General features: G+C 42.0%; 1 protein-coding gene across 2 annotated transcripts in view; it reads right to left on the reverse strand.

Annotated features, from left to right (window-relative positions):
* GRIA1 (glutamate ionotropic receptor AMPA type subunit 1) overlaps positions 1 to 17966 on the reverse strand; it is a 268297-nt gene that overhangs the window by 128736 nt on the left and 121595 nt on the right. The window lies entirely within an intron of this gene.

The raw sequence follows: 17966 nt of genomic DNA on the forward strand, positions 1-17966 counted from the left end.
TACACATTCAAAGAATATGGAGCTAAAACTGGAGTTGAGAGCCACGAAGAATAAGCATGGAAGGCATGGTTGACCAATAGAAAAATGCACCTATCAATTCTGAGATTGAGAAACTCAGCCTTGGGTTGTTGGTAAAGTTGAAGAGCTGATTCTGAGATGTCTATAATAAGTTAGGCCCCTCCAGGGAACTAATATTACAGACTCATTTTTTAACCAAACATATCTTTGTTCTGACTTTTTATTTCTTCTTTTTAAATTAAATTTATTGAGTAACATTGGTTAATATCATTATATACTTGTCACATGTACAACATTATAATTTGAAACCTGTGTATTCCTTCCATTACCATATATTTGACCCCTTTACCCACTTTGCCTTCCCACCACCCTCTTTCCCCTCTGATAACCATCATTCTGTTGATAACTCTCTGATAACCATCAAACTTTATTATAATATATGGTATTGGGTGAGGGTTCATAGACTTTACCCAGTCAGGTGACCACCCCTAATGCCATCCTCTATACGTAAAAATTACCTTCAAAATTACCTTCCCATTATGAATGGTGAAGCAGATGAGTCTTTCTCATCAAAGATTAATTATTCTAATTAATCTTTAGAGTAATTTTAAAAAATTGTCACATATATTAGCTTATTGAGTCCTCATTATGACCCCCATGACTTTGTTATTATTGTTTTTTTTTAAAGATGAAAAGTTAATGTTCTTAGATCCTTTGCTCTCTTAACACATCACCTGCTTGTATATTTACCACATTGCTTTGGATATGAGCCTCAAATATTGCTCCATAAGAATTTTCCAAATATGTTCCATGAAACCTTAGTCCCACAGATGCACTTTAACAACAACAAAAAAAGGGTTTCTTTTGTCAAATAGATTTTAGAAATGATACACACCTTATCCTCATCTTGGAGGTTCATACCACAACTAACTGCGTAACCCAAATTTTGTCAAATATATTTTCCCTAGCACCCTTTGTTGGTGAATACTTTTAACTTGTTTTTAAAGGACCTTTAGGTCATGCTGCACTAAAGAATGCAATTAATCACTGGCACCCAGTTATCTCCTGTGAGTCTTAGTTCAGAGTCAGTCCCTAGAGATAATGGCCTTGATATTTGTCTCTTAAAGATTGCAACTGAACAACACAAGTCATCTGTCCAACCTCCACTGAAACCAGCATGCCACCTACCAGACACCTGGCAGGTGGTCATTAACATTTGCTTGCATACTTTTAGTCCTGGGCATTCACTACCTATGAAGGTGCCTAGCCCATGTACTGACCACTGTTTGAGACCAGAACCTCATGGAATGCCTGCTCTTGACCCACTCCACAGCCCTCCTGGTAGCTGAAGGTGGTCCTCGTGGACTCTAGCTTTATGGCATTTTGTTCTCATCAGTGAAATCCATTCTCCATCCAGAAGCTGGAGGGATCTTTGTAATTAAACAAAACAAAACACATTGCTTCCCTTCCTTATACAAAACCTCTCAAAAGTTTTGAGGTTTTCCATTTTACACAGAAAAACTCCCCAAGCATGTGAAGCATGTGTCCATGACTCAGAGCCTGAATGACCTGCCCTCTGACCCCTCCTATTTTACAGCACACCTTAATCCGTGCTCTAGCCACCCTGGCCTTCATTCTGCTCCTCAGGGCTCTGAGCTCCTTCTGCCCAGGAGACTACAATAATGTTGCCATCCTCTACCTGCCATGCTCTTTCCTTATCTCTTTTCAAGCCTCACTCCTTTTCAGCAGCTGTATCTCAGCTCAAATCTCACTTCCTGGAACAGGCCTTCCTTTATCATCTCTCCTAAATGGTGACTCTCCCCTCCCCTCAACCCCACCCCCCAGTGAGTATCACATCACCCTGTCTTATTTCTCATATTTTAATTATTATTTTAAATCATTTTCTTTACTTGTATATACCTTGGCTGCTTGGGTCAATGTTAATTTCCCCAAAGCCAGGATAATGCCTGGGGCATGGTAGGTGCTTAATATATATTTGTTGAACGAATGAATGCTGAGTGCTTGATGAGAGGGTCACATAACTTGTAATAGGGAATAAGGAGGAACTGGACCCCAAACAGAGGACTGTTGGGTCACCTTGGACCTCCTACTCTTCTGAGGAAGCTGTTTATCCTTCAACATTTATACTATTTTCTCTTTCACCCTAATAAGGACACACTGTCTGCTCATAGCAGACAATAGGCACTATCATTAAATGTCTATTATAATTGCCAGAATCAAGATTTCCATAAATATGGATTTCTCTACCAGCAAGCATCCATTGTATATCATTCTGCCCATGTTAAATATAGATTTGTCAAAAAGCACAATCCATCTTACTGGGTGAAGTGAACATAGGGAGCACATAAACCCTGTTAAAATATTATAATATGCTCTCCACGGTATTTTAGGGTATCTTCTTCCCTTGCTACAATGAGATATTATCCTGTGGGTTAGAAATCGTATGTTCCAAATCTATTCCCTCATGTCATCTACTTGGTTTCACACCTTTAGTTGGGCCTCTGGGGGCGTCATGGCTGGTACTTCTTGCAAGAACTTTAGAAGGAGAGGAAGAAAGGATGAGACGGGGTGGCAGAAATAGAAGGGAGTAGACATGGTAAAATCTTTGGCACACAGAGGCTAGGATTTTTCTCCCTCAAATTATCTCCCTATTTTTTCTTTTTACAAATCCCTCTTCCCTTAAACTGTTCTGTATTCTCCCTCTAAGACTAAATAGGTACATTTTTGCACCCCTCCCTAAAAGAGCATGGCTGGGAGTAGTCTGGCCTGGATTAACTTCAGTGGACTCTTGTCCCCAGAATTGCTCAGTGTCTGACCTTCATTTGACCTAAGCATGAGTAGCAAGTGAGAGAGAGAGAGAGAGAGAGAGAGAGAGAGAGAGAGAGAGAGAGAGAGGAGGAGAGGAGAGACTCTGTAGGCCCAAGGCTTTGGCGAATGCAGTCATTGATTAAATGTTGAAAATGTAATTGGTAGTTGCAAGTCATTTCTTTGAATCTGTCACAACATATATGCCAGCAGGCCTGGAGGACGATCTTTTTGGTTTTCTCACAACACAATACTTATGTGACCTCGAGCAAGTCTCACACTCTCCCTGGGCCTCAGTTTTCCCATACATAAAGAGATGGTTTGGACTCCATAATATTTAACGTCTCTTCAGGCTCCAACATTCTGGACTTTAGCCTAATTAATTGAAAAATGTTTACTGATTGACAGCAATTTAGTTATTTGCTGGTGAAACTTAGAGCAGCTTCCAGTGCCCATTTTCAAACCCAGAAATCAGAGAAAGACTGTGAGTTCTTGGATCCGACTGTAACAGAATCCCAGCACTAAATCTAAGTGCATTCGAAGTCTTGAGTTTTATTTAAGATACAGTCTTTAATCCACTGTGTGAGTTAGTTACCTAGCAGGCAGTAGATGAGAGGCGGCAAATCAGAAAGGGGGCTAGAGGTGGAGACTGTATTGTTAGATACAACAAGCAGGAGGGAAGAAATGGGAGCGTTCAAAGGCTGCATTGGAACTCTGCACTGACTCTCACACTGATGCTGAGTCAGAGCAGACTAGCCTGAGCGTGGTGCTCTCCATTTAAGATCGCAGTGTTGCATAGAATGCCTCTGAGAGTAATAATTAAGAGCCGACATTTGAGCACTTACACAGTGCCAGACACTGTGCCAAGAACATTTCCTCACATTAACTCCTTTCATCCTATGAGGTAGGTTACAAATTGGGAAAGTGAGGCCCAAAAGTAGGGCAAGGCAAAGCCAAGATCTGAACTCCACAGTCTGACTACAGGCCTGAGCTCTTAACCTCTGTGCTGTGCCACCCCTCTCCCTACACAGTGTTGGAAGGAAAAGTCTTGGCACAGCTTCGGTTTCTAGAAAATCTCATGGAACACACTGCCTTCCCCTAATGCCAGATAAAGAAGCGTTACTGTGGATACTAAAACAGAACAAAACTGAGCAGTGTGCTCGATGCAGCCACTGGAAATCATGAAGGGCACATATACCACATCTGTTCTTCTATTGGTCCATCCATCTATCCACCCATCCATTCATCCATCATGTGACATTCAACATCTACCACTCCTTAGGCAGTAAAGATGCAATGGTAGCCCATCATGGCTCATTGGTTGAGCATCCACCTATAAATCAGGAGATCACATTTCGATTCCACGTCAGGGCACATGCCAGGTTGTAGGCTCAATCCCCAGTTGGGGGCATGCAGGAGGCAGCTGTTCAATTATTCTCTCTCATCTTTGATGTTTCTATCTTTCTCTTCCTCTCCCTTCCTCTCTGAAATCAATAAAAATATGTTTTAAAAATAAAAGATGCAATGGCAACCTAGGCAGTCCATGATCTCCAGGACTGTCACCTTGACAGTGGGAGAGAGGGACAGCTAATCAGGCAACTACACTGCAGCGTAAATTCTGTGGGAGGGACGAGTACAGGGCTCAGGCCTAACCCCAGCATTTGGTAACTTCAGAGAAGGCCTCCAAAAGGGCGTGCCAGCTTTGACAGTAGAAGATGAGCAGGAATCAGCCAGGAGAAGGGGGTAAGGGCAGTTCATGTGCATAAAGTATATTCCGGGTAGAAGAACGGTGACAGCAAAGACTGGCAGAGAGAGAAAAGACACAGCACATTCAGGGAATCCTGCCAGAGTGTTAGATGCCGAGGTCTCTGCCTACAAGAGATTCTGTAGCAGAATGTGTCCAAAAATCAGAGCAAGTCAAAAAAATGAGGCCAGGAATTCCCTCCTGGGGAAGCAGGAGGGCAGGGGGACGAGTGAGGGCAGGAAAACCCCCACACTACACGGTGCTGGCTGTCCAATTCCATCCTTGGCTCACTTAAACCTCTTTGATAATCATTTCTAGTTAAGGCAGCATCCACTTAGTATCAATAAATCTCCCAGCCCTGGGCACTTGCCCTGACAGCTCTCCCCCAGGGAGGGAACTCCTGGAATTAGCAACTCCCTTTTTATTATCACTTCATTTAAGGTCTCTCACACAGACATTTCTCCCTGCTCCTGGCTCAGATCCTGGAAATGGCACCCTCGTTGTAAATAGTGGATAATGAGGTGACAGGACAGGTTCATTTTGGGGAGGGAGATAGAAAGTGTGGGGGTGGTTAGGAGGACTTTTAGACCCTTATCCCCCTCCCGGAATACTTTTATCCTTATTGATGAGAATGACATTCTTGATCTGATTCTAATCTTGTGACATCAAAAGTGCTTTATTTCTGTGTCAGAGGACAGTAAAAGTGCCTCTCCCCTCCATCCCATGACACTTTTTTGCATCTAAGATCTAATACTGGCATACAATGAATAATATATGCAAGTTGTCCCCATCCCCTCTAAACAACATTACGGTCATGGTTATTTAGAATTCTCAGATGTGTCCAGGGCTTCCTTGCCATTGATTAGATAAAAACCTTATCAGTCATTTGTTAAATTCAACAAATATTAATTGGGCACTAGGAGCTAACATTGCCAGAAAATTGGGATACAGTGATGACATGAGACAGATGTGCTTTCTGCCGTCACAGAGTTGACACAAGTTCGGTACATTTTACGTCAAGGGAAAGAAAGGGGTATTTTGAGTGAGTAATAAGGGGGTCAACCATAGAATAACTGATCATAACTAGGATTACAGCCAGTGTTTACTGAGCACTTAGCACAGGCCAGACACGATGCTAAGCCCCTCATGTCAATATGCAGGTAGAAGGACCAGTTTACCCAAGGCAGTGAGGGGTGAGAGAGAGAGGAGGGGGCCTTCGACAAATTCCAGAAAGGCCACTGTGGCTGGAGGAGGGGTGTGGCATAGAGCTGGAGGTGGGTGGGGACCAGACCATCCAGGGCTTTGCCAGCACTGAAGAGGTTAAACCAGTGTGTCATGGATCAAAGTTGCATTTCACTTGGCTTCGGACTCATATCAGCTTTCCTGGGCCTTTTTTTCACCCTGGCCCTGGAGGCCCAAGTGGGACATGGCAGCAAAGGGAGACACAGAAGAGGAGCCATGTCTCCTGCTCAGATTTGTGCACTTATTATGAAACATGAGTATTAATAACCAGGCACTGAAAGCCAACAAGATGTGACGCTGAATTGAGGCTGTGAATTAGATGAAGGCTGGGCTCGCTGGTCCTTGAATTAGACCCATCTTGTGGGCTGACACATGAAACCAGGAGCCAGGGAAGGACAAACAGACCGATAGACCCTAAGTTCTACTGCAAAACTCTTCAAGTGCCTGCTATGGTTCTTGAAAAGTGAATTCAAAGAAGCTAATCTGGGGCCTTCTGGACTGTATTTCCCCATCTACACAGTGAAGTTTATACTAAATCAATGTTTTTCAAACCTCTTTTTTTTGGTTGGTGTGTTTGAACCTCTAATAAAACTTTTACACTCATTGGGGATGTGTAGTTCTACAGATGGGGACTTTCTCTTTATTCTCTCCATCTTCTACCTATCTACTCACCCATCCATCTAACACATGCTAACTGAGCATGTAGTATGTGCTGGGCAGCAGGTGGCACCAGGGGCTATAACACTGGATAACAAGACAAGTCTCTTTTGCCTTGGAGCTTAGGTTCTAGAGAGGGGAGAGAGATGATATACAAACTGACAAAAACATATTGGATATTGAAAGTATTACAAAGAAAATAGCATACAATGACTTTTTCAGACAAGATGGTCAGGTAGACCATCTCTGTGGCATTAACATTTGAGCTGAGAAATGAACCATAAGAAGCAGCTGGCTAGGCAAAGGGCCAGGGAAACAGTTTCAGGCAGACAAAATGAAAGTACAAATGCTCTTAATCAGGCACAGGAAAAGATTGATGAGCTTGATAAATAGTAAGAAGGCCAGTGTGGACATAGTATAGGGAAAAGAAGAACAGTAAGGATGAAGGTGAAAAAAAATCACATAACTCTGAGTATACAGGGCACTTCATGGGTATCTTGGGTACCCTTGGAGCTCTAGAACATCATCATCTTGGTCTGTGAGGGTCAGTACAAGCTGAACTTACCAGACCTTTTGTATCTAACAATCAGTGGTTTAAGTCAATAGAGGAGAAACACAGTGGAGAGTAAGGTTGCCAAAAATGGGAAGGGAAACATCTGACTTACGTGTAATGGGACTGCCAACATGGACAGTCAGTGCATTCACTGGGTTCTAGCGTAGATGCTACTGCCCCTCAGATGTTTCTAAGCTTGTTGTAGGCACTGGGCCCTCACTCATGCTCTTGCTTCAGCCTGCACAGGCCTCTTGCCTTTTCCTGTCCAAATCCTTTCCATTTGTTAAAGGTTAAGCTCAAATGCCACTTCTTCCATGAAGCTCTCATCCCTCCCCATCTCCAGCTGTAGTCTCACAGTCTCTATTCTTCTTCTAGATGCCCATAGAAGTGTGTGCCCCATCCATTTTTATCTAGCACTCATGCTTTATTAATGTGGATTCTTTGGTTGCAAGAACAGAGATCAAAGAGGCTAACATAAGACAAAAAGAAGTTTGTTAGAAAGATACGAAGGACCTCCGAGAGAGAGAGAGAGAGAGAGAGAGAGAGAGAGAGAGAGAGAGAGAAGGAACTTAGAGAAGACAGGATGGCAGCAGCTCTGAGAATCTAGATGTCAGGATTTCACCGACAGTCTCTTCAGAGTGTCACCATTGCTCCAGCCATTTTTTATTACCTGCTCCATATAGCTTGAGACTGGCCTTGCTCAGGGCATGGTTTGGTTCACCTCTTGTTCAAGGGAAGACAGAGCAAACTAACTATCTTCCTAAGATTAGATAATGTCTTCCTAAGATGGAAGCCAAATAAAATGCAATACAATAAAAGTGCTATGAACAGGGAGGGGTGGATACTGAGCATATCAAACTAACAAATGTCTCCTACATTGCTAGTATTTTATATTTTATACTATAAGTCAAAGTATAGACCATGTTGGAAGTTCCATAAATGTCACATACATCTGAACACTTTCAGTAAGGAGCTATATATAATCCAGTCATTGTTGCTATGGATTAGACACCATGGCAGAGTGGTGAATAAGACAGATGATACTTATATTCTTTCTTACAATCCCTAGAGGGCATTGCACAATGACTACACAGTATTTTTGGTACAGGTAAATAATTTAGCTAATATTAATCAATTGATACTATTCTTGACAGTTGACCTCATCTTGCTTCCAAGTTTTTTCTTGAGTTGGATGGACTCATTATTTTTTTTTATATTATCAAGTGAATTTTAGTGTATTTATATCTTTTCACCCACAATGGAGGTGTGTAAGCTTCCTTGAAGGTAAAGGCCCTCCGACTCTATCATTTTTTCTTGGTATGTGCAATGTGCAGAACTCTGTACAGAGCTGGATAGGAAATAAGCATAAATGCTTGGTGATGTTACTTGTTTCACAGTCTTCTAAATTAGGCTGACCATCTAGCAACTATGAGTTTGGGGTTATACAGTATCCCCACCCGGCCACTGTGTTTTGACCCACTGAAGCCTGCCACTCCCTGTTATGTGAGACCATCAGAGAATGAGAGCTGTGCTCTTAGGCTGGCATCTGAAACCCAGACAACTTTAAAGGCTGCAACACTCAGCCTCCGTAGCCAGTGCTCCCTAGGCAAAAAGGTTTAAATCCCATTAAATAACTCAAACCTTATGAGGATGAATGGATTAAAACAAGGACATTTTCACCCTGCATAGCAAACTGCTTATCACTATGTACCCATGCGGTATTGTGGGAAGAAGATATTTCCTATAATGACACACATGTATATATGTGTGTGCTCTCTTCCTTGACCTATCACTTAATCCAGGAACAATCATGGGATCACAGATTGTTAGTGCTAAGAAGGTACCCAATATTGAGGGCCTATTGGTCTAGAAAAAAGACTTGTAAGGAGTGTCTGACCAACTCCACTTTAAAGTCTATTTCATTTACATGTGCTTGGACTATAGCAAAACCTGGTGTTCAGGATATCACTAGCCTCCTATCTCCCATGATGTTAACATACTGGAGACTTCCTACTACCTACCTATTTTTGGGTGGCTGGCACTATTTGGGAAAAATACTATTATTTTTATTATTATTATGTCACCATTTGAATGTTTACTATGTGACAAACCTAGTTCTAGGCACTTCACATGCATTTTATCATTTACTCCTTACAACAACCAATTTTTTTAAAAAAATATATTTTATTGATTTTTTACAGAGAGGAAGGGAGAGAGAGAGTTAGAAACATTGATGAGAGAGAAACATCGATCAGCTGCCTCCTGCACATCTCCCACTGGGGATGTGCCCGCAACCCAGGTACATGCCCTTGACCGGAATCGAACCTGGGACCTTTCAGTCCGCAGGCCGACGCTCTATCCACCGAGCCTAACCGGTTTCGGCACAACAACCAATTTTTTTCTTCTATTTCATGCAAGAGGAAGCTGAAATTCAGGGGGATTAATTAATCTTCCATGAGTTATTCATGTAGTAAGTGACAGAGCTGGGGGATGAATTCAGGTCTGTCTTATTCCCTAGTCTGTGTTTGAACTATTCTATTCTCTCCCCTGAAAGTCTATCAGCACAAACCTGAGCTTTTGTTCCCTGGATAATAATGCCAGCCAACACTGAGCACTTCCTGTGCCAGGTCCTACGCTAAGTGCTTTACACAAAATCCTTGTTCACTAACTTAATTGTATGGAGTAGGGATATCATTCCCATTTTACAGAGAGAAAACTGAGGCTACTTAACTTGACCAAGGTCACATAGCCATTAGGTAGAAGATTCAGAGCCGAAACACAGGCATTCTAACTTCAGAGCCAGTGCCAGTTGTCTGAAGGTGTCTCTATGCCAGGTATCTGCAGACGTTTTCTGCAAAAGGCCAAATAGTAAATATCTTGGGCTTTGTGGACCATATGGTCTCTGTCGCATCTATTCAATGTTACTTTTTTAGCAGAAAAGCAGCCAAAGACAACATGTAAACCAATGAGTGTGAAACTTGAATTATAGCGTAAAACCTTATTTATAGAGTAAACAGGCATTGGGGTTGGATTTTGCCTGTGGGCTGTAGTTTGCAACTCCTACTCTATGTTACTCTGCTATGGGATGGCAAGTAGCCTCAAATAGTGACATTTTGGGTGAGGTAATAACTCATAGTGTATTCTATGGTTTTCAAATCCGTCGCATCCATTTTCTCTTGTGAATACCCAGGAAAGTAGGTAGGGCAGGAATGATGACCATTGGGCCCATGGATGAATGAAGAACCAAGGATCATGCAGCTGGGAAATGCTAGAGACAAGTGTGAGCCCCTGTCTTCCTTTTTCACATCCTGTGGTTTTTCTGTGGCAATCCTGATTTTTGAATCACAGTGTGAGGAGGGCAGAGGAAAGGAACCCTGAGAGAGTCAAAGTCAATGGGTGATGACCCAATTCGACTGCTCACTGGCTTCTGTACAAGAGCCTGTTGGACCTTGAAGTTCACAGACAGACTCCAACTGAAGCCTGATACACGGACACAATACGGCAAGTAGATGGGTGCTTCTGAATTCCAGGCCTCCTCTCCTGTGCGCTGGCCTGCTTCCTACCGGAGGAGACCATAACACTGCCTTACAGCTAAAGGCTACTCTGCTGTGATGGCAAAAATAAAAATATTTTGTTTCTTATTTGCCATTCTTTCCTTACGAAAATCATGCATATAAATGGATTTTCCTAAGCAGAGCAGCAAGCCTACAGTGCATGGTGGACCCATCAGCTTGATTGGCACTTGTCAATCAAGGCAAAGTTTTACCAAGATCTACAGATGACAGCCTGAGGGTACCCTAAATCAGTGAAATTATTTTTTTCCTGCTAGGTATGTCCATTGATGAGGTGAGAGGACAAAAATGAAGGATGAAGGGTATGGAAATAAAGGAGTTCCAGATTTCAAAACCAAATGACACCACCAGAAACCAAATCCTACTTCCTCTGATATTTGAATTCACTCCTGACCTCTGCTCTTCGCTGGTTTCCTGAGCTGAACACAAACCAAATGCAGAGGTGGATACAAAAGAAAAGCTGATTTTTTTTTCTTGCTTGCTCTTCTAATCCATGGTCTCAGTAAGGCGTGCTGAGAATATCTCATTTAAAACAGATGCACAATCAGTAGTCTTGCTATGAACATGTAAAAAATCTTGCTTTTTCAACAGGGATGTGAAGAGCAGTCACAAGGCTACCCATAAGGCCACTTTACAGTGTAAGGCTGCAAGCTCTGCCCCCCTGCCTATCTCTTCTAGTAGGCTCTGAGGCCACACCTCTTCCAGCATTGGTTTCACACTGGTCTTTGTTTTTACCTGTCAGGACTGTCCAGACTTTCTTGCCTTGGGGCTCTTGAACTTGCTGATTTCCCCTAGAAAGCTCTTCCAACCCTCTTTGAATGGTTGAAGCACATTCTTCAGGTCTCAGCTTTAGAATTCTCTCTTCTGAGAGGCTTTCTGTAAAATATATATCCTGTCCCTTTAATATCCTTTGCAGTACCTTGCTTATTTTCATCATAGCTTATCTCTGTCTTTAATTATTCTGTTTAATTTTTAAAATTTATTTGTGTAAATTTCCCCCAATAAGGCAGGGATCATGACTATTTTCTCTTCCAGCATAGTCTTAGCATCTAGCACAGTGCCTGGCATACCGGAGGCACCAAAATGAATGAACGAATGAATGAATGACCATAGAAGCTGTTTGTTCTTTATAGGACCTTAGCCAAGTTACTTCCCCTCTTTGGAGTTCATTTCCTCATTTGTAAAGTAAGTGGGATTCAATTAGCTCTAACATTCTTCTGCCTCTGAAAGTATGTATTTTCTTATCATTTTACAGATGGGAGAGTTAAGGCAGGAAAGCATGCTGTTCAGCCCAGGGACAGGCGCTCTGGTCCCCTAGACAGTTTCCACCAACTGAGAGTCTTTAGCAAAAACCCAGCTGCCTTCTCTATAGAGACTCTCCCTGCACCCTGCTGGTATTTAGTTTCCTTGTACCAAAATGATATTTAGTTCTCTGTGTACCACAATTTCATTCCCTTTTCAAGAGTTCTCAAAACATAGGATAAAATAGCTCCTGCTAGGAAATGGTACAGGCTCCTTGAATTCCAAATGAAATTCTGAGAACAAAAGTGTTTCTCACTATGCTGGGTGTTCTCTTTGTATGTCCCTGATAAAACAAAGAGTTCCAGGAGTGGGTGGGGGTGGAGGTTGGGGGGAAGGCTGATATTTAAACTAATTCTGGGGAAAACAGTGAGGAAGGAGGGAGTAGGAGGCACAAGCACAAATATAATGTGGAACTGGTAAGAACATTTGAGGAAGGTTGAACATGAAGATAATGTATAGTCACCTTGCTTTGGCATAATGCACCCACAGAACTCTATGTGAGAGAGCCATCACTGGTTCCAGTTCACCTCTCCAGGCTCATTTTCTAACAGTCCATTACACACCAGAGATCCCAACCACACTGCTATGTGCAGCAAACTGTTTCTGTCCAGGTTTCCATGCTTATGCACATATTCCTCAGAAATGTCCCTCCACCCCTAGAAAACTTGTACACATCCTTCAAGACCCCAGTCAGATATTGACTTGAGTGGACAGCCTTCCAACCCTTCCTCCTCTGAGCTTCTAATATTCTTTCTCTCTTATACTTATCTTGATACTCTATGAATTAACATTTTCATGTCTGTCTTCTTCATCAGGTTGAGTTTCTTTAGGGCAGAGCTGGGTCTAATTTGTTTTAAAGTCTTACAGCCTAACCTTGATCTTATAGTAGATGCTCAATAACTGTTGAATAAATTTTGGTTTGCTCATCTGTGAATTAAGGGCAATAATACTTGCCTTACCTGCTATGAGGTTATCTAAGTCCTAACTTCATTATAATGTGTAATATACATGTAAGCCATCATTTTATTCAAATTGCACAGCCCAAGTAGCAGGTAGACTGGACAGAATATTATTATTCCCTTATCCAGATGAGCTTGCAAGTGTTAAGAAGCTTTCTTTGAACAGCACAGCTATGAAGTATCAAACTAGAAGAAGGAAACCATGTTGCTTGACTTTTGGTAGGGTTTTCCCCCATCAGATCACAAATGCCTTCCAAAAATTTGCTGTTAAGTTTGGCCATGCTGACTGATTAACTAAAGAAAACATGTATATAAGTCCTTCTGGAGATGTCACAAATGCATCTACTACTCCCATTTTCCATAGCCACCACCACTCTGGCCTAGGGTTCTGTTACTGCTCAAAATGCATACTTATTGCACTTCGTCACTTTCCTTAACCTTTGCCTCCACCTTGTCCACTTTCTCTTTTCCCACACTCATGAATCCTTCACTTGTTCTTTTGAAAATGGAAATCAGATCCTGTCATGACACCATCTCCCTGAGCCCCTCAGAGCTTGCTTATTGTGCTTTGAATAACGTCCACATTTCTTTGCATGACCTCTAAGGGTCCGCATAGTCTGAGCCCTGATGACCTGAACAACTTCATCCATCATTTCCCTTTCCCTTGACCACTGCTTCAGCTCCTCCAACATTCCAAGGCCTTCCCCCATGCTGTCCCTCCACCTAGAACTTGTCTCCCACTTTCACTTGGTTGGCTTCTTCCCAACCTTCAATGACCACCCTAATTAGGCCATCCACTCTTCTCTGTCTCATCTTCAGATTCAGTTTGTTTCCTTCACAGCACTTTACTCAATTGCAATTACAGTAGAAGCCCTCTTATCTTATCTGATGCAACAGGGACTGCAATTAGATTACTTGAAAAAGATGGTTAAAATGGAGAATCACCAAAAAATGACTCATAACAGGTATTTTAGCTTAAAAACACCTAAGTGCACATGTATTTATCCATCTTTTGATGTACTGGGGACTTGAAGACATTTATAAAATAAATGTAAGTACAGATTTTTTTTGTTTTTCTCCAATCTTTTAGTGTTGTCTCACCTACACCTAATATTACAATATTTTTAGTGCTGCATCTTTGAACCTTTCAAAAGTTATTTAACTTAGTTTCCAAAGAAATAAAACAACTTTTTTGTACTCATATTTCACTAGTTTATATAATTTTTAGTTGCATTGCCCAAATATAATAAAACACAGACATTTAAATAGGTTTAGAAACAAACAGAATTGACTCCTAGTATGCCTCCAACAAAGTTGATGTGAGCAGAAATATATGGGCTGACCAGGAGCTTTCATCTCACCCAAGGTGTCAATTGGGGTGTTTACAGAGAGAATGGAGAATGCAAGTCAATCCAAAGAGATGACTGAGTAGAAATTGGTTAGGAGAGATTTAGTTGCATCTGATTGTTGGCTTGTTGGTTATCTGTCCCGCTGTTAGGTTGTAAGTTTATGAGGGTTGAGCCTCTTTCTCTTTAACTTAGAATGCTTACCCAGTGCATAGCACAGTTCTGGGCATCGAGAGGTCCAATTAGTGCCAACATTTGAATAAACAAGTGAGTAGACCATTTCTCTCCTTAATCAAAGACTTCTGTCTCTTCATCTGTAAGAGGATAGGCATGGACTGTGTAAGCATGGTCATTTCCAGATCCAGATTTTGTTACTACTAACTGTGTATTTCTATATTCCAAGTTCTACTAACTTCTTCCATAGGTTCTACACTCACTTAAACCATTACATATTGTCCTTTCTCATGTCCACACATAGAACAACCATTACCGTGGCCACACCACTACCTCCCTCCCTCCTGAGGCCATTTGTTGGTTTAGGATGACCACTCCCCAGTGCCTCCTCCAAGAGAGGTAAGGAGATGGCAAGGACAGTTAAAGGCCGTGGTGCTAGAGCTGTGGAATCTCTGCTAGACTGTTTTTGGAGTGCTGTGCAGGCCTAGGGCTGCTTTGAGCATGAGTAGGAGGAGCCTCTACTTTGAAGATCTGAGTTGGAAACCTGCCTTATTCGAGACATTGGGCAAAACTCTTCCCCAACTCCCATTGCTGTGTGTTGGTCTTTTCTGGTCTCCATAGAGCTGAGATCCAGAGAGCCAAGATTAGGTGAGAGAAGCTTTCATGGGTCCTCTAGCTCATAGGAGCCCACCATGTGGTATGGTACAACAGCTACATAGTAATAAACATTAGGCTTTTTAAAATTTTTATATTTATTTTTTTAAAATACATTTTTATTGATTTCAGAGAGGAAGGGAGAGGGAGAAATAGAAACATCAGTGATGAGAGAGAATCATTGATCAGCTGCCTCCTACATGCCCCACCACTGGGGATGGAGACTGCAGCCCAGGCATGTGCCCTCCTGGTTCATAGGTTGATGCTCAACCACTGAGCAACACCAGCCAAGCAGGCTTTTTTCCCCCTTCAATTTACCCCTTTGCATATTTCCTTCTCATATGTAAGGAAAAAGAGAGACTAATTGAGGATTTGGGGTTCCTGGTTACCAGCATAATAACAGTGGCAACAAATGATGATGATGATGATGATGATGATGATGGTGGTGATGATTTCTAGTATTACTAATAGCTAATAGCTTTTTGCATATAGTGAGCTCTTTGATGCCAGGAACAAGACTACACATGTTACAGAGATTTAACTTTTTAGAGCCCCAGAGGATACACACTAGTATTGTTATTGTTGTTGTTATTATTATTATTTTATAAATAAGGACTGACGCATAGATAAGTGGAAGTCACAGAACCAATAATGGCAGACAAGAATTCAAACTTATGTCTATCTGACACAATGTGAGTTCTTACCACTATACTAAATTATCTTACAATGTACCTAACACCATGACATTCATTGAACAATTAACATATTGATTTAACATGTCATATGTGATACAGTATGGAGAAATAAGAATAAAGGCCCCTGACTGTAAGAGGAACATTATAATATGATAAGGGAGACAGACTCAAAAAATGCTAATAAAAACTGTACAAGAGAGCCCAGCTGATGTGGCTCAGTGGTAGAGCATTGATCTAGGAACCAAGAGGTTACAGTTTGATTCCAGGGCAGGGCACATGCCTGGGTTTTGGGCTTGATCTCCAGTAGGGGGTGTTCAGGGGGCAGGTGATCAATGATACTTCTCTCTCTCTTCGGTGTTTCTATCTCTCTATCCCTCTCCCTTCCTCTCACTCTGAAAATCAATAAAAAGATATTAAAAAACTGTACAAGAGAAAGTGAAATAAATCCTACAGTAGAAGGATAGCATGTCCTATACCTCAAGAGGGAGATCAGGGTAGACTTCCAAGATAAGGGTCTTAAAGAACAACCACATTTTCAAAAGTCCAAGGCAGGAATCCTAATACAATGCATGTACTTTGTCCTCCCTTTATCCATGCAAAATGTCACCTTCATCCATATCCTAATATTTTTCCCATGGAGCCCAGGTGCAGCTTCAGAATCCTCCTCAACCCAGTCACTAGCACATAGCAGCTACAGCTGTCCTATGAGCTTAAAAGCATTTATATGCTTGGTCTCAGGGAAACAAGAAAGGAAAAGCCTTAGTCTCCTCATTTTTATCAACTTTCTATAATGTCGGTCATCACAGACATTTCCCACCTGCCTCTCCTTGCTTCAATGCTGAGGCAGTTTAAAGTGTTTTCAAACTTCTCACCTCACTAGCTGTCAACTGGGCTGCAAGCTGCGAAGGCCCCACGTCAGTACACGATGCTGTGAATGTGTCCTGAGATGCCTTGTGGGATCAGGAAGTGCATGTACAATGTGGACACCCAGGAGGACTGTACTCCAGCTATACTCAAAGTACGGAGGGAGGTGGAGAGGGAAAGAGAGGCAAGGAAGTGCATTTCTGATCTCAAAAGAACCCAAGTCTCCAGAGCAAAAGCAGAAAGAACATGGGAAACCGCTAGGGCCCACTGGCCTGTGAGTCAACTACCCTTGGGGTCCAGTGCACAGGCCCACCCCTGTCAGGCTCTCTACTGAAACTTGACAAGTTTCTTTCTGTCCCTGGGCCTCACGGTCCTCATTGGTAAAACATAAGATTTGGCTGAAGTTCCCTGCAGTCCCAACATTCTCTAATAATTCTCAGTGGCAGAGTGATGAATAGGAGAGAGGGCAACGCTGGGCTGTGGAGAAGGCAAGATCCTAACCCAGGAGCTGACTAATGGCTCTTGTGCTCTTGCTACTGAATCTGACAATACCTGCAGGAGTGCACCCTGCAATGTAGACCCTTACTGCACAAATGAGAAAGTAAAAAACAAAAATAATAATTTGGTCTATTGCAGTGATGGTGAACCTTTTGAGCTCAGCGTGTCAGGATTTTGAAAAACCTTAACTTAACTCTGGTGCCATGTCACATATAGAAATTTTTTGATATTTGCAACCATAGTAAAACAAAGATTTATATTTTTGATATTTATTTTATATATTTAAATGCCATTTAACAAAGAAAAATCAACCAAAAAAATGAGTTCGCGTGTCACCTCTGACACGCGTGTCATAGGTTCGCCATCACTGGTCTATTGTATGGACAGGAATACCAAACAACACAAAACCAAAAAAGCAAAACCATGATTCAAAAGTAGACAAAGGTGCTGGCTGTGCAAGGATCTGGGGAGAGGAAAATGCAGATGCGGTGAAGGCAAATGCAGATGAATATGTAACTACACTTAATTTTTTAAGTTGTCTGATATCCAACAGAGGCTGGTTAGCCTCAGACGTTACCCAGAAGAGCCTGGTAATATTCACAGCATTTACTAAACACTTGCATCGCTGAACACATGCAGTAATCTCTTTATTTCCCACAGCAATCGCATGAAGAAGGTCCTAGGCTCTCCTTTTACAGAGGTAGATATCAGGGTTCAAGATCACACAGACATGGCAGCTCTGGGGAGTCATAACCAGGTCAGTCTGAACTTCAGCTTCATGCTTGCCACCATTGTGCCTTCAGAAAAGCAAACAGACAAACTGGCTTCCTCTTTACAACGACTCTCCTGTGATGAGGAGAAT

This window comes from Myotis lucifugus, unplaced genomic scaffold (assembly GCF_000147115.1).
Source record: "Myotis lucifugus unplaced genomic scaffold, Myoluc2.0 scaffold_56, whole genome shotgun sequence".
Classification (NCBI taxonomy): domain Eukaryota; kingdom Metazoa; phylum Chordata; class Mammalia; order Chiroptera; family Vespertilionidae; genus Myotis; species Myotis lucifugus.